This window comes from Euprymna scolopes, chromosome 13, assembly GCF_053919585.1.
Source record: "Euprymna scolopes isolate OS-2025 chromosome 13, ASM5391958v1, whole genome shotgun sequence".
Taxonomy (NCBI): domain Eukaryota; kingdom Metazoa; phylum Mollusca; class Cephalopoda; order Sepiida; family Sepiolidae; genus Euprymna; species Euprymna scolopes.
In genome coordinates, this window is record NC_136494.1 from 122,941 (window position 1) to 148,931 (window position 25,991).

At 34.9% G+C, this 25,991-nt stretch overlaps 1 protein-coding gene across 10 annotated transcripts in view; it reads right to left on the reverse strand.

The window, feature by feature from the left end:
* Positions 1 to 25,991, reverse strand: part of LOC145291906 (uncharacterized) — an 81,263-nt gene that overhangs the window by 34,867 nt on the left and 20,405 nt on the right. For 8 of the 10 annotated variants that reach the window (XM_080137730.1, XM_080137732.1, XM_080137727.1 and 5 more), the window contains one exon: positions 4,725 to 4,773. The gene's annotated coding sequence lies outside the window, so the exon portion shown is untranslated. Of the gene's footprint in view, positions 1 to 4,724; positions 4,774 to 13,989; positions 14,121 to 25,991 lie in introns of all 10 variants that reach the window. The other 2 variants (XM_080137737.1, XM_080137733.1) reach the window with 1 other exon arrangement.

Here is a 25,991-nt window from a genome sequence, read left to right on the forward strand (position 1 = left end):
TTATCACCACCATGGCAGAAAAAGAAATAGGAAGAAAAAGAAAGAGAAAAAACAAAAACAAAAGAACAACTGCCCAATTTCCTGAAGATGAATATTGGGTACTTGTGTAGAATTTAAACTAGACATAACGAACCGGCCGCTTGGCTTTGCTCAGAACATGACGTCATGTGCTCATGTTTGACTGTAATCTGCCGAAAGACGCCGATCAATGCACAGCAAAAGAGCAGATGACTCTTGGGGAAAATACTGGAAGAAATTAAAAAAAAACATTAAATTAAGTAAATAACACACCCTTTAACTGTCGTTCTTAACAACTTTATACAAGTTGAATATACACAATGGATCGACAGTCAGTTGCAAATGCCAGGAGCTTCTCAACAGTTATCTTTTTGGGTTTATGGTGGAGACAGAAATTTGGTAATGATCCTTTTGTTTATCTTAAACCATAACCATATATTGGAAAGCTACCTGTTAGCGAAATTGCCTACTGCATCTGCTGTCTCTTCTCACCTTACTTTGACATCGTCTGATGTAACCTTAGAAAAGTCATGTTCTAAGCAAAGCTGAGTGGCAAGTTAGTTATGTCTAGTTCAAATTCTACACAAGTACTGAATATTTTATTATTTGAAAAAACTTTTTAAATTTCAATTTTATTTTTAATAAATAGCAATTTTTATTAAAAACAATTTCACACTCATCTGGTTTTTCTAACTGTTAAATCTTAAAAAAGAAAATGTTTATTTACTTAAAATAATTTCAACTGTACACAATTAAGGTTTTTATTTTCCTCTAAAAAACTTATTTTGTTTTTAATTTGTTAATAGTCCTGAATTGTTAATGGCATGGTACTTTTACAGATTAACCCTCACATCTAAAAAAGAACATTGCACAAAATTGTTACGTAAAAAAATCACACTGAAATTGATACAAATTCAAATATTTCTGTTAAATCGTCGTGCAAACTTAGGAAGCCATTCAACATGAGAATGGAATAGGTTTATTATCTCTTCCCTTAAATAGTTTGAGTTTTGTTCCTTGCCCACTGACATTAATAAGGTCGACAACTTTCATCGATAAAGTGATTTTTTTTTTCTAAAACAAAAATACTTTGTGAATTTGTACAATTTTTGATGTACATTCCATTTTTAACAGGCAAATACATAACGTTTCTGTTATTTCGTTATTACGAGCAATATTACATATAGGAGTTAATTTCGAGGATAACCGATGACATCAGTGTTTTTACTTAGAATTTGGAATAAAACTTCTGTAAAATGTTGTGTTAAACTTTTTGGTGAAAGAAATAAATATACAACAAATAAATGTTACCAAATGTAAGCTAAGCTGCTTTTACCTACCTAGATAGATTTTTTGTGTTTTGATTTATGTTAAAGTGTTTCGTTTTGTATTTTTTTACTTCAAAATATTAGTTGAGTTAGAACAAAAAAAAAAGTAATCTCAGAGTCAAGTCTCAATTATCACTCAAAAATCGAAAATCAAATTAATTTTAAAACATTTTTGCATGATTAGTGATATTTATTGGATATGTTTATTTTTGATTTTTAAGTGATTATCAAGGCTCCGCTATGATTTAGAGACCACCATTTTGTTTTTCATTTTAACTTGATGTGCTTGACATTACCACCATTTTTTAAGTAAAAACACTTTGAAATAAGTTAAAACAAAAAAAAAAAAACATTAAGGTAGGTAAAAAAAGGTAACTTAGCTTGCCTAGTCTTTTTAATTGTTAACATCTAGAATATTTATTTTCATAAAATCAAAAAATATACTCATGTGTTTTTTTTTAGTACTTAAAGATATAACTTTAGCAAATTACCCTATTCAACACTCTAAAATGTAAGAAAATGAGTGAAATGAAATGTTTGGCTAAATAAAGGTGATAACAAATGCATGAATTTAAAAAAGGTTAAAAAAAAAAAAAAAGAAGAGTATTAAGAAACACAGAAATTTATTCAATTTAGTTTTTCATACTTGTGTAGAATTTGAATCAAACATAACTGGCCACTCGGTTTTGCTTGGAACATGACGTCATGCACTCGGTTTTGACTGTAATCTGACGTAAGACACCAATCAATATGTGGCTAAGGAGCAGATGATCTTTGGAAAAAATATTGAGAGAAAAAAAAAAAAAATCAACGGAACTTCTCAACAGCGTTATATTGTTAAATACAGATCTCCATTGAGCCAATAACAATATGTAAACAAAACACAGATTGCATAAGCAGGAGTGAAGATATTCAAACACCAGGTGCAGCCACAGATATAATAATGTCGATATATAAGCGACAGTTGCACCGACCTGTGCTTCACTACAATATTTAAGTGACTGTTAACGACTATGCTTCTTTTATTCATCCTTCCACTACGATATACAGTTCATTATAGCAAAGAATTATCGGGCAAGACACATTACCCAAGAAAATAGCTACACTAGGAGAGAAGGCCAGAAAAAATTCAACAGATGAGATACGAAAATATGTGATAAAATATTTACAAAAGGACTACAAGTGACAAACTTAATCTAAATTATTTCACAGACACAACAAGTTTAAATGGAAACAAACCTGGACTCCGGGAAACAAACATCCCCTTACAACAAGAGTAATCATGACATTGCAACACAACAACAAAATGTTTCCTCTGATCATAGCACAAACTTGTTCTCAACTACGTCTACGCACAGTATATAAGGAATTGCGTCATCAGCAGTTGGTGGCAGAGGTTGCGTGAACATCTTCGCTCCTTTCCTTCTCATAACAGCAGCCAGTGACAGAGGTTGTCTGGACGACTCATATGAATTACTTTTTCTCTCCCTAACAGCAGCAGCAACATCTAACTCGAACGTCTTCACCCTTTCTTTTTCATAAAAGCAGAAGCCATTCGTTCAATGTCGGCAACAACAAATTTTAATGACTTTGTTATTTTCTTCTTCTTGGAACTTTTTATCAACGAGAGACAATTTTAATTACTTTCACTCTAACAAACCTTAATGATGAGGACTTTGTTATTTTCTTCTACTCGGAAACCTCTTATCAAAAGATATTTCGTTTTATATATTTTTTTTTTCTGGTGATTTTATTATATTTAAATGTTTTCTTCAGTATTTTCCTAGAGTAGCATTTTTACGCTTTGATAATCAGCGACACTCAGCAAAAGCTGGCAGTTAACGCCATGTTCCGAGCAAAGCCAAGCAGCCAGTTAGTTACATCTAGTTCAAATTCTACACAAGTACCTTGTTTTTTGTAGGGATGTGCATTTTAATGACCGACTCAGTAGTAGACATGCTTTTGAACATTGGCTGATCATAATATTTTTTTTGATTTTCGATTAATTTTTTATTGTATTTGAAAGATTATAGCTAAAAGTTAATCTCTCAAGGAAAAAAAAAAGTGCGTGAAGTAAAAAATACATGGAAAAATCTTATCGCAAATCTAAAAAACCCTACATTTCATGTAAAAAATGTGTCATGAGAAAGATCTTGTTTATATTTTTCTGGCAAGATAAACATAAGTTTTCTAGAATTATTTCCAAGTAAATCATTAAGTTAAAGTTTTAAGATAATGAATTAATAAATGTACTTAACTTAGCTAAAACAAATAAATAAAAAGGAAATAATTGTCCAAAAATGTGCCAGTTGTAGTGACAAGGTTTGTTTTTTTTTTGTGTTAAATAACACATGGCACCAAAATTCAAAAAGTATGAAAGCACATAAAAACAATCTGTTTCATTATTTGTCATTCCGGCACATTGAGCGACTCTGTTCTGGAATCGCAAACCCCTCCCTTCATTTAAAAATTCACCAAAATTCAGGAAATAAACCAATTTTATGGAAATTTCAGTCTATATTAATTCATGATCATAGAATATAATGAACCCATTATAGTGTTCCAGAATATTAGGCGATTATTTTGAAGTCGAAGAGCTATACAACTCCAAAACAGTCACCCAATATGCTGGAATGCCCATTAGCTTTTATATTGATTATATGAATTTGTATTAGATTTTAGAAAGTGTAAAATTATTATACCTTTATTTATTTATTTTTGAAGTTTATTAAATTGACAATTATGAAGACCTAAAAAAATTTGGTTAAGGTACACAGATGGGATTCGAAAATCCAGCCTTGTTCTGAGTTAAGGGAAAGGTGAGGCTGTAACGAGTATCAAGGAGAACCTAACCCCTTTAAATAAACACGGCAAAACATTAACCCTTTCAACATGGATATAAACAGTATGAGCAAGTTTTGGGGGTTGCTATAACGAGGTGAAAGCGTTCTTAAGGGAGCATACTTAGCTCTTAGAACTGTTTAATTGTAAAAAAACATTATTTTTTTTAATTCTAATTATTTGAACTGTATACTTATAAAAATATTCTAATTCTTTGAACTGTTGAATTTTTAAATATTCTAATTCTTTGAATTGTAGAATTAAAAAAAATCTAATTATTTGAACTGCTGAATTAAAAAAACTAATTCTAAAATGTCGTGTATAATAATAAATGCTTGAAAATTCTTCGAACTGTTTCTTTCTTTACTTTGAATTGCTTCTTGTTTTTCTTTTAACTTATCTTGCTTTTGGTAGCATTTATTTGTTCCATGTTACACATTTTCTGTTTTTCTGTTGTCCAAAGTTAACAACTTAGCACTTTATTCAAAGTGGCTAGGTTCTGCTTTGACACCGGTAACAGAGTACAGCGTAACTCACCTTTCCTAAACTCAGAATAAGGTTGGATTTTCAGACCACATCTGTGTACCTTAAAAATAAAAATAAAATTATTGGTTATCTTATACTGAACAAATATTTTTTATTTTACACAAGCCAAATAATTGTAAAACAGATTTTTGCAAGATAGATAACATTTATTAGTTATGTTTCTCTCAGTATTTTTTTATTTTTCAATTTTCAAGCGATCATCGAGGCTAGACTATAGCACTAAAGAGACCTTTTTTCATTCTAACTCTGCAGGCTTTGCACTAGCTTTATTTTTAAACAGAAAAAAACAATTCAAAACACACAAAAAAAAAACTTATCTAGTTATGTAGAAAGATAACTTAGCTGGTTTTTTGGTAATATTTGTTGTGCATATTTTTTACCCCGTTTCTGTTTTGTCAGCTACTCTAAATGCGTCGATACGTTGGTATTTTTTCATGAGAGTATCCAGCTTTATATAAACACCTCTAACCTCCCCATTGAGCAGTCTAGACTTGCTGGTTATATGCCTAATGGACAAGTCCATCTTAGCGGCTATAAGGGTGTGTATGTCCCCACAACAAAAACTAAAAGGTGCATTTTAAGTGTTGAAACATCAATTAGTTACAATGACAATTTATTCATTAAAAAAGTTAAAACAATGGCGAACCTGAACAAAAATCACTCCCATCCCCCATAATTTTTATAGTAGGTTTTAAGTATGTAGTGTAGTTTTCGAGGTTGGGGGGCGTTTATTCTGAAGGCCATTCTTAACATGGGGAGTTTGGGGGTGTTTATACTACACTGGGTTGGGTCATAAGAAAAAAAAAATATCAATTGCAGAATACCGGTTAAAATTATAGGGAGGGGATGATTCTCATTCAGGTTTGCCTATTCAGTAATTATACTGAAAATTTAACACCATTAATATTTATATAGGGTTCAAATTTAAAAGAAAATAATTAGGCGGACCTGTACGAGAGTTCCTACCCCCTAAAAATAAGTATAGGTCATGGATTACCCGACTAGGATATTAATACCATAAGATATTGATCCTCTTCTGTCGAAGAGTGTCAAGTAGCACTAGTAGTTCACATGAAAAATATGACGGTAGGGTCACTGGCTCAGTAGGAAAATTGGGATTGATGTAGATCTTTGTGGTTCTTCCATTCTGTAGTCCAAGTTTGTGGCCTTGGCGGTACCTTTATTCCTTTGTGTTAGCTGTACTGCTGTGGAATCAGGAGTGGATTCTTGCTCTAAGATTCTGCTTCATTTGATGATCCAATTTTTAGTGGAGTCTTCTTTACGGATATTCAGGAGCTGAGTCTACAAGTTTTCCAAGGCAATCTGTTGTTTTTAGTCAGGTCAGGTCAGGTCTTATATAAAATGGTCGGATCCTTATATTGATCCAGTAGATATCTCACTGCTGATGCAATTCTCTATCTATATAAGAGCGAGATACGTCCAAGGATGGAATACTGTTGCCACATATGGGCAGGAGCTGCTAGAAAAGAATTGTCCTGCCTTGATAGGGTTCAAAATAGACTTCGTGGCCTGGTGGGAGATGTCCTTTTCTCTTCGCCGCAACCTCTATCTCACAGAAGAGATGTTACGAGTTTGTCTCTGCTTTATCGTTATTTTCATAGAAAGTGTTCAACTGAGCTTCAATCTATGGTCCCCCCTCGCCAAACTTTCACAAGAAACACTAGACTAGCTGAAAACATTATCAATAATTTTCCCCACTCTTTATCTGTACCTAAACCTAAACATAGATTCCATGATCAAAGCTTCTTTCTTAGAACTGCACGCCTGTGGAATTACCTTCCGTTTTCCTACTTTCCAGCTTTCTATAATATGGTTGTCTTCAAGTCCAACGTGAACAAGTTTCTGATGAGCCGTTCCACTTAAGTTAACAAATTTACCGAACTTCCATTACTATCGATTACTATATTGTCCTTTTGACTACTCTACACTCTTTAACCCTTATCTTTGAGTGGCCTATCGGCCTTGATAAGTGGTGACGTCTATGTAAAAAAAAAAAAAAAAAAATCTGCTGTGGGTCTTTTGGGTGGTGTTATATAATTCCTTGACCCTGGCTAATATGTTTCTTTTCACCAAGAGAATCCAGCTCAACTTTAAGTAGTATACTATTTCCTCTGTTGAGAAATCTTAGGCAGGTATCCTAGTTTATTTTCACTGTCAATTTTAATTCCTTTTTGACCATTTCTTGGACAGCTTCGGTGTCCGTCTCCGGTGTGTCTGATTCTAGAAAGTTAAAAATAATCAGGTTCAGTTCCTTTGTTCTATATTTTCAAGCTCTTTCAGTCCCTCTCTAAGGCTCCTTGTGTTTGGGGTTGGTGGATGGATGTGTGATTTAGCAAGTTTGGACACCTTTTCCTCTATATTCTTAATTGTAGCGGATTATTCTGCATTGGCATTGACCAGTCTTTGCTCTATGACTGTTATGTCGAATACTGGATGGATTCTGGGTCATAATATGAGTTTGTTGTTGCTCAATCTGTTTCATGCCAGCTTGTAGCTTGGATAGAGTTGTTCTGGTCTCCATATTGACCGAGACCAGAGACTTCAGAATTGTTTTTGTCTCTGTGTTGGCTGCGACCAAAGGATCCAATGAATCCACCCTGCCAATGTAACTACAGAATTTTTGTAAAATTTTAGTCAGTACTTTGCTCGATAAATGTCGGCACGTTACTTATGGAAAAACGGGTAATTAAACTACAGAAGCACCTGTTAAGCTATACAAGTTCTATAATTGAATACCCTCCCACAACAAAAAAGAATGAAAAACGTAAAAATGTTTTTTGTTAATTTTTTTTTAATTTTATGAGAATATTTCTTGTGATTTAAAATATCCGCCATGTATTTGTGCGCCTTGTGAAATGTCACGTTACTACCGCTTATGCGTAGCGTAAATGAAGTCAGTGAAATGGCATCTGCGTGCTCGCGCAATCAACTGACTTATGCCATTATAGCTGATTTTACAAAAGAAATAATTCCTTGGAAAAATATTAATATCTCCGAAACTATTAATTTGCGACAGATACGTTTTTCAGATTCTTTTTCAGCACACCGAAATCTACAAAACCAATATTTTTTCTACTAGTTCGAGTTCATGCTTTTTCTAAAATAATACTTTATCTTTTTTCAAAATTGATTTTGCTAATATGATACTTTACTAATCTATGATATTGTCGGAAAAAAGAAAAAAAAAGTGAAAAAAACATGCATTTTTAGGGGGTGGGCACTCTCGTACAGATCCACTGCCAATAATTATTTATAATTATTGAAAAAATTATAATAATCATTTATAATTATTGAAAAAATTACAAACTAAGAAAAAAAAAAAGGGGGTAAACGTCAATGTCGGAATAGGGTCATTCCATGTCAAATCATCCAGAAATATAGGATTTTGAAACCCATATCCCCAGATCTGGCTGCAGTTTGCACTGCAGATAGACAATATAGGAACTAAGAAATCCTGAAAATTTGAACACAAAACTCCAAGCGGTTCCCGATTTAGAGCAGTTTTTGTTTTGGCGTTAGTCACATAATGTGACACCCGGGCGATAATTTTGTGATGTCATTTCTTTTAATATTTTCTGATTAAAAGATCGTATCGCTCTAAAAATTCACTCAGGTAAGTTTTTTGACCCAAGAAATCCAAAAATGGCATCAGATTTTCTCAAAAATGAAGCCTTATAGAGATATTAAGGGTTTTTGGATTTTTCCACATGTGCCTCAAAATCGAATTAAAAAAAGGGTCTGGCTGGCATGGTAACGCATTACTTTTTTCATATATTGTTTTTAGACACAATAAATTGTCTCTGGACCAAAAATGGTCACAAGTTCTTGTTTCGTTCACTCACAGTTTCTATTGAAAGTCTGGTATATTTTTGATGATAATGAAAAATATTCTCTTCCCCTATTGGATGTGATAATCAATTTAGACATGTGTTAAACTGATGTCACACCTTAATTTTGGAATAAATTTTGGAGTAAGCCAGATACTAAAACAGTTAAGTTTTGGTAACAATTTCAACGACCTAGCCATCTTCAATATTAGTTGATGAGGTTGGAAACACCAAGCCAGATAAGAAACCAGTAATAGGATGGTAAAAAGAAACTTCTAGTACTATCTCAAGCCAACAATTTTGATCAAGAAACTTCTTGAGAAACTTTTTAACCCTCAAAAGACTATCGAGGGGAAGTCATTTTGATGCAACTTTTTAGACTTTTGTTTATATTTTCCTGAAACCGTTTTTTCGCTTTGATTTTCTATATAGCTTCCTGATATTTCTAATCTATCATAAAGTGTGAGAAAATTAAATTTACAAAATAATTTTTCTCCAGGGGTGTCCTTGAGAGTAACCTCTATCAAATTTTTCAGAAATTCCAAAATAATAAAAGTGATCTAAAAATGATCAAAATACAAAATTTTATTGCTTTTCATGATTGGATACTCAAAACTATGTGGAATCTGAAAACATAAATGTTGATTATAGTAGCAAAACTGGTTTTCCTGAAAATCAAAATCAGCATTTTTCTAAAAAAATCACAAGATTTCTTTCGACCATGTATCTTGAAGTCACTGCACATCAACAATTGTTGATATGTGATTTAAGAAAACTAAAAATTGTTTCAATTTCTTGTGTTTCATGGTGTTTATACAAATTTTTAAATTCTGGGTCAAGTTGACTCCCCACCCCCACCCCAGTTCACTGCACTCTGGAAAAAACATGGTTTTGCGAGGGTTAAGAAACAAATCCTACATTACCTTATTGGCTCTCATGAAAAAAGTGAAAATGGTTTATTTGTACCAGAAAGACCCAAATATTCACACATACACAGTGTTTACCTTACAAAATACCTTTCAAATATCCTTAAATTACATTTCCAGAGCATTTGACAAATTTGATTAAGAAACTAATGAAGACATTTTTGGAATTACGTATCAAAAATTAAGAAACTTCTTGTATTAGGAGGCTAACTCATGTTTCTTATAAAAAAGCATGTAAGCAAAATGTAGTGCAACTAGTTTCTAATTTTCTTTTTTACCTTTTTTCAGAAAACTGGATTACTTACGAAGCTTGCTCCATTGGTGTCCAACTCAATTTGAGTGTCACAAGTTTGACTATAATCGGTCCAAGGGACTTGAGAATCTATCAGACTTGGAGCAAGGAATTGTTAAACATTGTTGTAGAGAGTTGGACTGAAAGAAAATGAAGGTGAATTATCAACCATTTGCTTCCATCACAAACAATATTTCCAAAATATTGTTTGTGATGAAGCAAAGACCACAAAATGTTGTAGTGGATTTTTACAACACAAGAGGTCAAAGGTGAACAACCGATATCTTTGCAGATGGCAAAAGATCTGGAGGCAAATGTAACACCAGGTCACTTTCTTTTGTTGTCAGTGCATAAATGACAGTTGATGACACAATGGATCCAGACTAGGAACCTGTGAGTTGTGTGAAAACTTCACAAAAAAAAACTTGAATACGAGATTGGTATCCATGAATGTTTCCCCTGTAGTTCTGCAGTGTTGCTTCTCATAGCCGTGTTCATAGCGTCAAAAGGAAGTTAGAACAAACTGTTGAAACATTCGAAAGTGACATGTCCATGGTGATAAAGTTGGTGTTGGTGAACTGAATGTGCAGAATTAATGCCCAGTGAAACAGACACCAGAGAAAAAGCAGCAGAACTGGATAGATTACATTATCTGATGAAAGAGGTTACAGAGCACTTCAACTCCTGATCATATCCAAATCATGACACTTTCTCCTGATTTCTGATCTTGTGAATACAACTCCAAATTCTTCAAGGTATCTGAGTATGTTGTTCAGAGTGCCAGAGAACTGACAAATAGTATTTTGTCAAAACCCCCCTCGATTTTTCCCAGAAACAGTCAACGTGATAATACAAATGTATGAGAATGATGAATACAGCCGCCAAATACCAGACAAAAAGGACTTTGTTAGTATAGCAAAGCTTGTTCGCAAACAAAATGCTTGATAGTGTGTAATTTGCATGAACTGTATGTTGTAAGTGGTGTATCTTAGCTGGATCTACACATTATGTTCTGTGACATACATCAGAATGCAAAATATTTTGTCGATGCCATGAAGTGGAACATCACTTACAAGATTTGATTTCAAAGTTAGTTTGTGATTCTTCTAACAAAGAGTATATGATGCATCACTCTGAAAACTGCCCTGGTAGAGTAGTATTGCAGAAATTCTTGGATGAGAAGCTGTATAATATGAACCCCAATGACCAGTTTCATTTTAGTCAATGGGACAAAACCGGCCATGCAACATTAACATATACAGAATATAAAGATCTGTTGATTGACACCTTTGGTAATCTTGCTAAACACTCATATCTAACAAAATGCCAAGCCAGATACTTGAATCAAAAGAAATAGAACCTTTGTTCGAATGAGGTCCTTGTTCTGGGAGACTTTGGAGAAAACTTTCAATTTTTAATATAAGATGAAATTCAAAGTTATCATTGGAGCAAGGAATATTGCACCCTGCAGTGATTTACTACCGAGATTCTGATCAGCAGCTAAAGCACATTTCATTGTGTTTTATTTCCAATGACAACACCCATGACATTGCATTTGTGTATCAAACTCGGACACTGTTCACTTAATCCAGACTTTATTACCGCATGTGAACAAATGATTGCTGCAGGTTTCAACATAAAAACTTCAAGAATTTCATCAATTTATGCTTGCATAAGGAGGACTTTGGTATTGAAGGTGAGTGGGTTTTCTTCGCCACCAGTCATGGAAAATCCCCTTGTGATGAAATTGATGGTTCATAAAACGCTATGTGGCTAAGCTGTCACTCCAATGCCCTCTTAATAATCAAATCTTTGATTATAAAGCCATGCTTGCTATCTACCAGATGTCTGCCATCCGTTTTTTTGTGATCAGTTAAGAAACCATGGAGAAGGTGAGAAAATCGCTTGAAGCAATGTTTTCCAGTGCCAGGAACCAGAGATAGTCACCATTGTACCATTGTCAACATCACAAATTGGCCATAAGTTGCCCAGTGTGGATGAACTATATATTGATATTCATGACTAACTTGCCATCAATTCTTTATATCTCTCACATCACATATATATAATTCAATATATAACCTGTATTTATAACTCTTTCTGGTGGGTTGGTATCGTGAATGAAATAAATGCAGAGGAAGGTAATGTAACTGTCAGGTTCATGCATCTCCATGGACGACGCAAGACATAAAGTTGGCTGCCGATTGATGATACATGATTTGTTCCCATTAAGAAAATTCTTTGTGCTGTATCCTCAACAACGTGTACCAAAGGACATATACAATAACTGACTAAGAGTATCAAAAAACATTTCTGCATTTCAATGGCATAAAGAACACAGCAATATAAGTAAATGTTGAATGCTGACTTTAGTTGTGAAATCTACTATTTTCTGAATATCATTTCATTGCAACTATTTTATCTTTTTACATATTTTTACCCATTTTTACATATTCAAATTTTTTTAATGGACACCTGTTTAAAGATGAAATTAATGGAATTTGGCACGAATGGTCACTCCCCTGACTTAACTCTATACACATCGAAACTGGTTGCTTCCCATGAAGGTACTTCTCAGGGAATAGTTCAAATTCGTTTTTGTGTATGGAATAGTACTTCGTTCAAAGAAGGGCTTAGCTAAAACAAACAACCCTTAGCAAAATTGGCATGTTTTGTATAAGAAAATGGAACAAGAGTAGGAGTCAAAAAGCCAGAAAATGAGTGTGTACATAAGTTTTTGAATGGTCTCAAGACTTTTTCAAAAGTTTTTACTTTTAACAAATAACATGAATGAACAAAAGAATCTTTAATCATTTTTTGGTGAAGACACAATTTAATGTGCGAGATAAATATATGGAGAAAGCCTTTGTGAAAACTACTTTTATTGTAAACTAATGGGGGGTACCCGGCGTTGCCCAGAGTATTTGTAGGTGTGTGTGTGTGTGTTTTTTTTTTTGGGGGGGGGGGGGTAAATCAGAACAAAAAGGAAACTTAACGATAGCAATTAAAAAAAAAAAAAAAAAAGACGGGGGTTGGTGGCATGTGGGCTCGAACTCAGAGCCTTGAGGCCTATAGCCTGAGCCTGAACACCTGCGCTATGGCGACAATATTAATGTAATAGCGATTAACGTGAGTCAAGTCAAGAAGGTTTGATTGACAGGTTGACGCTTAATGAGGTCATCGCGGGAGTGTTACGATGACGGGGGCAGTTTTTTGGCGTTTGTTTACTTTGTTTCACTGCGGGATCATTTTTTTGTTTACTGCGATGATGATGATAGGAGGGGGGAAACCAGCTCCCCATTGAAAGGGGATTGTTCAAATTGAATAGCAATTGTTTGATATAAGGAAAAAACCGCATTGATCAAAGCTGATTGCTTTAGGATGTTCCGGCGATCGCGCTGGGAACGATGCAACAACCTTTGTATTAGTTTTGCTTTTATTATACGAAAAAGGAGAATCTACACACGCCGGTCGAAAAATGTTGAATATTTAGCTTTAGGAAATCGGGCAAATTAAATACACACGCGACCCCCATTCGTAACTCATAGATATTATGATTTTGACGTGATATAAAAAGTTTAAAAAATGAGAAGCCGCCAGAAAAAATCCTTTTGCAGACATACACAAAAAGCGAACATACATACATACACATATTTTCGCTTTTATATATATAGATATCTTATGGAATTGAGCCTGTTTACTTTTAGCATCTGGCTTACTTCAAAATTTATTTCAAAATTGAGGTGTGACATAAGTTTAACACATGTCTAAATTGATTATCACATCCAATAGGGGGAGGGAATATTTTTCATTATCATCAAAAATATACCCGACTTTCAACAGAAACTATGAGTGAACGAAACAAAAACTTTTAACCATTTTTGGTCCAGAGAAAATTTATCATGTCTAAAAACAATATATGAAAAAAGAAATATGTTACCATGCCAGCCACACCCTTTTTTGTATTCGATTTTGGGGCACATGTGGAAAATCCAAAATCTCTAAATATCTCTTTAAGGCTTCATTTTTAAGAAAATCTGATGCCATTGTTGATATGGGTGTCAAGCCCTGGATGATTTAGCACACAATAACCCAATACCCTGACCAAATCATCGCTAAAAAAAAAAAAAAAAAAAAATCGTCTGTGCCTATCGAAAACAAAATGAAACAAACTTTATTTTTATTATTACCAGAAAAGATGTAGGTACTTGATGAGGAGTGTGGACTCAGCGTAAACGTTTGCTTTCCAAAAACCGCTCCCTTAGCAGACATGTGCAGAAGGTTTTCAGTGGTCTATTTAGCCATGAAAAACTTTTTCAAGCTTTAAAAAAAAAAAAAAAAAGCCAAAGAAAATGCCAAATTGATTTTAAACTCCAAATTGTTACATGTACTAAATAAAATAACAAATTTAGAATGAAATAAAGTAAAAATTTTAAATGAATCAAAATAAAAATAAATTGAAAATGAACAAATAAAATAAAAGCAAGTACAAAATAAAAATATAAATTAAATTTACTCAAAGCAAAAAAAGTCAAAACGGAGAATACGTTCGATTAAAAAAAATGAAAGAAATGTAGTTGTAAAATGAAATAAACTAGCGCACAAAAAAAGTTAAAGAAATTTCATTTAGATATAAGTCCGATATAAGTTAGTTGTTGATTCCAATTTGTACTTGACATGATTCAATCACTAAATAGACCACTGAAAACCTGCGCATGTCTGCTAAAGGAGCGGTTCTTGGAAAGCAAATGTTTGCCCAGGAGTCCACACTCCTCATCAAGTGTCAAGATGTATTTCCCGTTAATATTTTAGTAAATATATTGATAAACACTGTATGGTTTTCAAACCCAATAAACATTTTACATTAAATAAAAACACTAAAAACTTATTCAGTTAGGTAGAACAGAAAAGTAACTTATTTTGCCTTTGATAACATTTATTTGTTATACATTTGTTTTTTGACAACTTTTTCGAATATGTGTATAGTAAAACAAATCCTGGTACTCCTTGACGGTTGAGTTCCATGGCAGCCAGCATATTTATTTAATAGCCGCTCCCTTACGAAAGGCTAGCGCATGTGCGGATAACATTTTTAATTTATTTATTAACTTAGGTTGGCTTGTTAACCTTTTTAAAGAATATTTTTTAAAAAAAGTAACTAAACCATTTATTGATAATTACTCACTTTACAAACGGGCAGATTTACCGTTTAGTTGTACAAATATCCTCAAACCATTAGCTGTGTCAGAATTTGGGGGGAATTTTTGACACACCTAACACAAAACTGTGAATAAAATATAAAAAAACTCGTAATTTCTTTTTTTAAAGTGGGTTGTTTATTTTCTTTATGGACTATACTTCCAAAATAAACCATTAAATTCGTTTAAAAAACAGTGTTTACAAAATACCTGCAAGCGTTCAGCAGCCATGTTTTATGTAATGAAATCAATTGAATTTTACGAGTTAATTTTTTTCAATTTTTTCACTTTAAAAATCTATCAAAATTTTTCTATTGATTCAATTTTTACAATATTTTCAGGTTCAATGTTAAATTTTATGCTCTTTCCAATAAACCGAATATAATATTCTAGACAAGGGTTGTTTTTTTTTAAATTCACCGCCCCCCATTTTGAAATGTCTATTAAAATATAAATAATTAATTTTCTCACCTCAAATTTATATATCACAAATTGAAGAAAAAAGTTCAAGAAATAAAAAAAGCTAATTTAAAACAAAAAAAAAATAGTTATTTGCAAATTTACCTGTAAAGTCCAAAGTGTAAAACCTTTTCTTTTAAACCACGTTGAATTTTTTTTTAAAGTGAAACCTTATAATCTTGTTATATTTTTCAGAAAGTTTTGTTTAATTACGACAATTATTTCTATTTCATTCAATGTATTTTTTTATAAATATTAAAAAAAAAAATTCACTCCATAAAGTAGAAAAAATATATTCAATCAGAAACTCATGTATTTCTTAGAGAGAAGAAAAAAATAAATCAAAAATCGGTCGACTTGTTTTTTTTTTTTATCGGCAAAAACTGATGAGCGAAATGTGAGCTGATTTTCATGTACAGTAACCCATCGGGACCAACTTTTTTTAACATTTTTCTTTTAATACTTTTGGTATATACATAAACATTCATTTATTTTTTTAAAAACTGAATAAAATATGCTTATAGTAAAAAAAAAAAAAACGTGTTTGTCATTATTATTACATTAAATGTTAGTTTATTCATATATTTACTATCGAGATTACTTTTGAAATGTATTTCGTCTAATGTGTTGTTTTTACGTTTTGGAAATAATTATGTCCCTTTGACGTATCCATATTTGATAAGCTGCAAATTAGAAACTAATGGTGCAAAACAAGTTACGAAAATGTGATTTTCTGGAACCCTTGCTTTAAAAAAAATCCTTTTATTTAAAAAATACATAGAATATAAGATATAAATATTGACAATTCTTATAAATAAAGAATTGAACCAGCCATTGCTCAGTTTTTTTTTTACAGGTAAATGATTTTTTGGCATTTATATATATTTAATAGATTTTGGTATCAGTTAAAATTTGTTGAATTTCATGAAATCTTTTTTTAAAGAAAACCGATGAAAAAAAAGTATTGTATTTTTTTTCGATTAAACCTTTCATTATTTTAAAATTTGGTCTTTCCTCATTTTATTGAAAAAAAAATTATGGTTTGAAATTACACTTTCATATTGATTATAAGCCTTGAAACAGAGAGAGTTTATATAATCAGATGTTTATTCAAATTTTCAATGGCAGCTTCTGATACTCCTATCGAACCATGTAATCAATAAAAAGGACTAGTTCGGTAGACACCGGTATCACGTTTAATGTAAACAAAAGTTTATCTACTGTAAAATTAAACCAAAATTTTATTTTTCTATTTTCAATGTTTTTAATTTTAAATTATAAAATAAAACATATTTAATCATATTAAACAGGTACGGGCAAAATGAATGCCGATGCTCAAAATGTATAAACATTTTGAACCCTCCCTTTACTTAAAAATTCACCAAAAATCAGTGAATTAACCAATTTTAATGAAATTTTCAGTATTTATCAAATAATGATCGCGGAATATAATGAACTAATTATTTTTATTTAAATCTGACTGGAAATGTATTATTTTGTTTAAACAAAAATACCTTTACTAAAGTTATGGGGTACTTGTACAGTTTAATCAAGCCATTAAAAAATGAAAATATTGAAAAAAAAAAAAAAAAGGTTATATTGTATGTATTCGTTTTGGACTGAAGATCTCCAAAAAAAATTTCATTTAATTTGATCGAGTAGTTTTTATTTTACAGCAGAAAAACACGTTTTTATGAGAGCGCGTTGGAATCAGCCATTATGAAATTTGTTGAACACGCCACGGGAGATAACTCCAGTTAAAGTGCCGACACTCCCTCCCCATCTTTATTACTAGCTTTTCTTCCTAAAAATCGAACATTTTGCCCAGTATCATAATAAATTGTTTTTTCGCTGTAAAATAAAAACTACTTGATGAAATTAAGTGAATTTTTTTTCCGGAGAACTTCGTGTAGTACTTACCAACAAAACAAACGCCCCACGTGTTTGCGCCTTGTGTAGACATGTGCGACAACAAAACTTGACTTTTTATAAGCGGAAGTCTCGAGATTGTCAGGAATCTCCGGGCGCATGTGCAAGAGGAGGGATTGAGAGAGAGTGGCATAAAAAGCAGGTCGAATGAGAAGGTTGTTGTTGTCATTGGACGTTACAGTGACGCGTGCATTAGCAGTCGAGTAAGAAGTTGTTTTTTTTGTGTCAAGTCGTGCACCTTGGTGAAGGTCATAAGCTATTTCGGCGATTTCGTTTTGCCTCTTTTCCTGGACAACTATGGCTGGGGCAAAGTTTGATTTAAAACTGATACCCGAATTCGACAGATCCACTTCTGTTGTTGACTGGGTCAAAAGGGTTGAGCTGACCTGCAACCTCTGTGAAGTAAAGGGGGTGCATACCGTGATTCCCCTGAGATTGGCTGGAGGCGCCCTGAGTGTGTATCAGCAACTTAGTGCCGTGGAGAAGGCTGATGTTACCTCTATAAAAAATGCTTTATACAAGGCATTTGCCATGGATCCCTGCACGGCCTACGAAACATTTGCCTCTAGGAAGTTCATGCCAGGAAAAACCGTGGACGTCTTCTTCGCGGAGCTGAAGAAACTTGCAGTTCTATTTGGCAATGGAGTGTCAGAGCAGACACTGGCGTATGCGTTTGTGGCCGGCCTTCCCACCCACATTAAGCAACTGTTGAGGGCTTCCACCAGCGTATCTGTAATGCCCATGGAACATTTGTTGGAACGCGCTCGAGCCATTATCAGAGATGAGGAGGACCTGAGGGAACCGGTTGTAATGATGGCGCAGGCAGCCAAGACTAATGTTGAAAAGAGTCCCAGTTTGAGACCCATGACCAATGGGAGATGTTTCTGCTGCGGCCAGCGAGGCCATTTTGCAAGAAGTTGTACTAACAAGGGGCGAGGGCGCCTGCGCTGTTTCCAATGTGGTAGTTATGGACATTTATCCCAAAATTGTGCGGGAAATGCATCAGGGGGCAGGACGTCAGCGCCGCCCTATTCCCCGGACAAGATTTAATTGAGGCGCAACCGACAATAAATGTGTACGTGGATCAAGTGCCTTGTTCAGCTCTTCTCGACTCCGGGTGCTCACACACCATCATGAGTGCCAAGTTGTGTCGAAACTGGACAAAGCAGAACATCAAAGTAACCACAATAGGTGGCAATACGCAAGCTTGCTGTGGAGCCGAAACTGTCAAAGTCCACACAGACTCTGGTGTGGCCGCAGACATTAATGTGCTGGTGATGCGAGGGGATTTGCTGGAATTTGATGTACTGTTGGGATATGATGCTATTAAGACACTGGGGGGAGTTGTTATCAGAAGAGATGGGACTGTGCGGTTTTTGGAAACCCCAGTGTGTGCTGCAGTTCACATTGATCGGCCTGATTTTAAGGTGGACTACGACCATCATCAAAAAGCATGGACTGCATCGTGGAAGTGGACAGAAGGAAGGGCGCCAACCAAACTCAAGAATAGCATTGCAGAGTACTCGATACCTGACAAGGCCCGTAATGAATACGAGAAGGAGCTTGAGGCATGGATCCAGGATGGATGGCTGATCCCCTACCCCAACAAGCTGGGACCACCCAAGGGTCTGATTCCCTTAATGGCGGTAGTCCAGCATAACAAATCAAAAGTTTGTCCAATGCTGGACTATTGTGAACTCAATAGATACATTGAGACGTACACTGCCGATGCTGACGTGTGCGCCAGCAAGCTGAGAGAATGGCGCCAGAAGGGCTCCAATGTGTCTATAGTAGACTTGCGGAAGGCTTATTTGCAGGTGCGAGTGGATGAGACATTGTGGCCGTTCCAGACAGTGTGGTTCCGGGGTCAGAGATACTGCCTTACTCGACTTGGCTTTGGGCTGAATGTGGCACCGCAAATCATGAAGACCATTGTAAATGCAGTGTTGTCCCAGGAAAAGACCACTGAGGATGCAACATCGACCTATATTGACGATGTGTACATCAATGAAGATATACAACCTGCATCGCACGTCAGAGAAAAGTTAGCTGAATTCGGGTTGGAGTGCAAGGATCCCGAACGTCTGAAGGATGGAGTACGGGTATTAGGATTGAACGTCTGCGGGAAAGACGGTACCTTACGATGGAGGCGTGGCAGTGAGATTCCAAATATCCCTGATGTTATTAAGCGGCGGACTATTTTTTCCTTGTGTGGGAAACTTATTGGTCACTTACCAGTGTGTGGCTGGCTCTGAGCAGCTGTGGGCGTCATCAAACACAGGGCAAGTTTAGTAACTACAGGTTGGGATGATGTATCTGATGATGCTCTTCTAACTCTGATGACGACGGAAACTCTAGAGAGAGTTGACAAGGAGGACCCTGCCCGTGGAGAATGGTGTGTCGATGAGGACACTGTGAATGAGTGGGGTGTCCGACTACGACTGCGATGTGCTCATGTGCCATCAGGGAATGGCATTGCTGAGAGGAGCCATCGCAGCATCAAAAGAATTGCTGCCAGAAAGCAATGCACCATTCAAGGAGGCCACGTATTGGTATAACATCACACCAAAGGATGGGAAGACACTAACAACAGCACCGGCCAATGCCATACACACATACCGTGTTAGGATAAAGGGCATTGACACTGTCCAGCCAATCGACGAGGAGAGTCATGACAAATACAAGGTAGGGGATCCAGTTTGGGTAAGACCCCCTGGAAACCGGTGCACCACCAAGTTCAAGTGAGAACGAATATCTGGAGTGGTCAGCCTGTACGAGCCTGTTTCAAGTCTCACACAAAACACACTTTCATATTTCAAGCTGTCATATACATACGCGCACACAAACATACGTGCCCACGTCCACACATGTACACTTATTCACGTTCGCGTACATACACTCACATTCATGTATATATACACACACACTTACGTATACACATGTACTCACACACACGAACACAGCACATGGACGATGTCACTTCCGCTTTCTAAGGAAATACACATGCGCAAAATACACTCTGGAAACGAGTATAAAAACAAGGCGATAAGCTGTTTCTAATCCTCTTTAGAACCAACTCTTAACGAGAGAGGTTGGGCTAACAAGCCACCGCCGTTTCGGCACGCACGCACGCATACCTCACGCCCACTTCCTACTATGTATGGGGCACGAGCTAAAGACTGTATGTATACATTCTCACTCTTTCTCTTTCCATCTACTACTGGCCACTAAGAACACCTTCGCGTCGCTGACTACTAACTGATGACAACTCTAATATCCTCTTCTTTGTCTACACGCTGGATTACCATTCTCAATTTTCCTACAACATTTATTTCTCTTCCCACGCGCGAACAAACAATAGTGACCCGAACTTGAGATGAAAACACATTTCCTATTCTTGCTACAACACCAGTCCTGTAACGAACATAGGTTACATACGCGCAGACATGTTATAACTAAAACGTTCATTTCTTTCAACAGCAAATAAACGACATTTATCTTATCCATTAATTGAGTCTTTGTTTCCTTCAATTCCCATTCGTTTCATTATTCTTTTGTAACGGGATTGGGGTATTTATATATCCTAGTCCTCTACAAATTTGGTGACCTCTTTATTTAAATGAAATGGATGAGGTTGAACGAGGCACTCATACACACACAGACTCTTTTCTACAAAGATAAACTTTTCCTCTTCACCACTTAACCAGAGACGCACGCCAAGCTATAAACTTTTCCTCTTCACCAGCTAACAGAGAGAGACGCACGCAAAACTAACCACGTGTGGTACCCTTTTCTTTTACTTGTTTCTTTCACCAAAGACATTCCTGTTCGTTTAATTCAATTTAACACGTCGTTCGTTTCTTCCTCGAGACAATTCATTTTCCCTCGGAACGCGAGAGGAGCACGCATTTCCTCCTATGCCACAAGTCCACAACAAACTGGCGCCCGACTGACTTGGAACGAACAAGCATGGCGACCCTACCGTTTTGAGATTAATTGTTTTGAGCGAGACGCGCGTTTTATTTGATAAAGAAAAAAAACGAACTTCTCAACAAAGAAAACCAAGCGAACCAAACCACCACCCACAGGAATAACTACTACCAACTACAATGACGAACCCTCGTCAGACTCTGCAAAAAAAAAAAAAAAAAAAAAAAAAAAAGAAAAAACGAACACGGAGCTGTCGACTTTCATATCGAATTTAAAAACAAATTCGAGCTTGACAAACATTTTCACGGTTTCCTGACATTACCCTGCAACAAACGCGAGGAGCAAAATCATATAGGCCTATACACATTCCCTCCCACACAGCAGACGCAACAACAAAGAAACAATTATAGGACATTCCTATCAACACATAGGAAGAAGTTGAATCAACAATACGAGTTGAGATGCACGACGCACGCGGATAAACTCAAAACTTGAAAGTTTCGTTGACAGCCGGCAACCACGAACGACTACACAACAAACGCCCGTACAGACAATGTACACACACTACCGCAGACGCACTTGCGATGACAACAGTAATCAGACCCCGTTCAACAAGAACAAACGCGCGACTAGCGCCCGTCCAAACGATGCACACATTACCGCAGAACCATGCGAAGCTACCGTCAACTGGACACACACACGATACCGTCAACACGAAACAAAAATTTTCCTTCCAAACGGAACAATTCATTTCTCTGTCCAAGCAACTCTTTGCACATGTCAACACACAACAGAAACCAAACGAACAAATGTCAGCCAAAAAAAAAAAAAAAAAAAAAGAGTAAACGCATCTTCCACGCGTAAGTAAATACTTTTTTTTACGAACATACTCCGTTTTTGACATTCCGTTCTTTTTGACGTTGTTTTTCAAACAACCACACCAACAAAAAAAAAAAAAAAAAAAAAAAAAAAACAGGACAAAAAAGTCAACTGCCGAAAACATTACTCACAAAAAAAATATATATATATACATAAATATATATACATTGCATGTATTTTTTTTTCCTACGAAGGGGAGTATTTGTACGAGCCTGTTTCAAGTTTCACACAAAACACACTTTCATATTTCAAGCTGTCATATACATACGCGCACACAAACATACGTGCCCACGTCCACACATGTACACTTATTCACGTTCGCGTACATACACTCACATTCACGTATATATACGCACACACACTTACGTATACACATGTACTCACACACGCGAACACGAACACAGCACATGGACGACGTCACTTCCGCTTTCTAAAGAAATACACATGCGCAAAATACACTCTGGAAACGAGTATAAAAACAAGGCGATAAGCTGTTTCTAATCCTCTTTAGAACCAACTCTCAACGAGAGAGGTTGGGCTAACAAGCCGCCGCCGTTTCGGCGCGCACGCACGCGTACCTCACGCCCACTTCCTACTATGTATGGGGCACGAGCTAAAGACTGTATGTATACATTCTCACTCTTTCTCTTTCCATCTACTACTGGCCACTAAGAACACCTTCGCGTCGCTGACTACTAACTGATGACAACTCTAATATCCTCTTCTTTGTCTACATGCTGGATTACCATTCTCAATTTTCCTACAACATTTATTTCTCTTCCCACGCGCGAACAAACAATAGTGACCCGAACTTGAGATGAAAACACATTTCCTATTCTTGCTACAACACCAGTCCTGTAACGAACATAGGTTACATACGCGCGGACATGTTATAACTAAAACGTTCATTTCTTTCAACAGCAAATAAACATTTATCTTATCCATTAATTGAGTCTTTGTCTCCTTCAATTCCCATTCGTTTCATTATTCTTTTGTAACAGGATTGGGGTATTTATATATCCTAGTCCCCTACAAGCCAGCAGTCGGTCCTTGTTGATGGAACCCCACGCCATGTGCGTGATCTTCGCCCAGCTAGTGAAGTACATCCCACAACTATAGAGAGTGATGAATCATCAGATGATGAGCTGCTGATAAGTGAGGTCACCGAGCAAGAGAGTGGTAGTTGTAGTTCGTCTGATCAGGCAGAACCAGAACCAGAACCACACCCAGAACCAGAACCTGAATCCGAGATTGTAAATACCACCCTTCGCAGAAGCCAGCAAACTAAGAGGCCACCCCCGGAGTGAACTCTATGTGATCATCAGATAAGGGGGGAGTGTAGTACTTACCAACAAGACAAACGCCCATGTGTTTGTGCCTTGTGTAGGCATGCGCAACAACAAAACTTGGGGTTTTTTATAAGCGGAATCTCGAGGTTGTCAGGAAATTCTGGGCGCATATGCAAGAGGAGGGATTGAGAGAGAGTGGCATAAAAGGCAGGTTGAGTGAGAAGGTTGTTGTTGTTGTCATTGGACGTTACAGTGACGCGTGCGTTAGCAGTTGAATGAGAAGTTTTTTTTTTGTGTCAAGTCGTGCACCTCGGTGAACGTGCAGGTCATACTTCGTTCCATAATGAATACGTACAATATAACCTTTTTTTTTTTTTTTTTTTTCAATATTTTCATTTTTTAATGTCTTGATTAAACTGTATAAGTACCAGTATTAATGAATTCAATATAACTCAAAGAAAAATGAATTTCTCGGACTACCGATATTACCATTGAATTAAGCATTGTTTATTCAATATTTTCACACAAAAAAAAATATAATAGCAAAAACATTTCTATTTTTTTTTTTAATTACAGATTTCGTATAATTTTTATGTGCAAGATTTTAATAATTTCCTTGCTCGCAAGAATGTGAAACTTTCGACGGAACATAATTTTTATATAATCTTAAACAATAATTAAAAAAAAATTAATTTAAAAACAAGAACCTAAAAAATAATTAAATTAAAAAATGATAAAAATTGATGCAAACGTTCAGAATAGAAATGTATGGATGCACGTCTGGGAAAGAAAAAAAATCTGACACCCCTACCTCCTTTTACTATTATGACTTCATTTTGAAACAGCGTTTTGATTAGCTGAAATTTTGGGCTTCCGTACATTCATGTTTACAAACTTTTATCGGTTGCGTTTTTGCCAAACGGCATAATTACTTGCTTTTTGAGGGCTAATTAAGCTGTATTTTGTGTAAAGAGGGTGTTTTTTTATTATTATTTAATTCAATATCTTAGGACTTTTCTAATTATCTTTGAAATAGACCCAGAAAACTAATATTTATCTTTAAAAAGATTTTTACAATGAATTTAACTTCAAAATGTAGCTGAATTGAGTAGCTCGCCATGAAAACATTTCCATAACTTTTTTTTTTTTTTTTTTTTTTCACGTATAAAAATATTTTTTTCCTTTAGGAAATTAACTTTAGTCTCTAAGCTTTCAAATGCAATCAAAAAGTAGTCGGAAACCTATAAAAAAATTATAATAAATCGGCTTTCAAAACTAGGTCCCCCTATTTGTGCCCGCACCTAATATCTTTCATCTTTCATTATTTATTGCCGAGAACAATATCTACTGTAAAATTAAACTAAAATATGTGGAGGGGAGCAAATTTAACTAAGATTTTCTTATTCAGCATAGTCGAAAATCTATAAAAGTCGTGGAGGCAGATCTAATGTAAAAATTTACCAAAAAGTTATCCACATATATAAATTAAAAATGTTAAATTAAAAATTTTTGTAAGTCAGTAAATAAATAAATTAAATGTTATCTTTTCTAATAATAATAAAATTGGAAATCTTTCGTTTTAGGTACGTACAATAAAAAAAATTTCAAAATAAAAACTGACTTTATTTGACTCAGATAAACCGGTAAAATGATTAATATATGTTTATATAAAAATTCTAGTGTTATAAAGTTCAGAATAGTTTTTAAAAAGCCCTCTCTATAATAAGATTGGCTTTCTAAATAAACAACATTAGTAAACTAACTGCACAAGTATCGTTAATTTCTTTAACTTTAACCTAGTTTAGAGTTCGAGTGTCGTGTTTATTACTGGTTTCTGACAATCAACCACTGTGCGACACTGCGTGCAGAGAATCTATCTATTTATTTATTCTCTCCCATCCTCCGTTTTTAAAAGATGTCGATCTTTTTTATTATTATTATTATTATTATTATTATTATTATTATTATTATTATTATTAAAAAATTCATTTTCCCCCATATTTGTTTTTATTTACTTTTTCGTCATTTTATTATTTTTGTGGTACTTGCACAGTTTAGTCAAGACATTAAAAAATGAAAATATCGGAAAAAGGTTATATTTCACGTATCCTTTATGAAACGAAGTTCTCCGAAAAAAAAAAAAAAATTCACTTAATTTCATCAAGTAGTTTTTTTACAGCGAAAAAACAATTTGTTATGATACCGAGCAAAAGGTTCGATTTTTAGGAAGAAAAAAAAGCTAGAATTAAAGATGGGAAGGGAGTGTCGTCACTTTACATTGAGTTATCTCCCCGTGACATGCTGTTCCTGGCTTTTTTAAGCCCAAATTTAACGAATTTGGCCTTTTTAAAAGCAGTTTGGCCTTCGAAATTTCTGTTTGGCCTTTTTTCAACTTTGGCTTCAAATTTGGCCTTTTTCTGATCATTTTATGCAAATATTTTTAATAGTAATTATTAAAGAAAAAGTCATAATTAAGTAATTTAAAAAGTAGTTTGGATGTCAAAACTT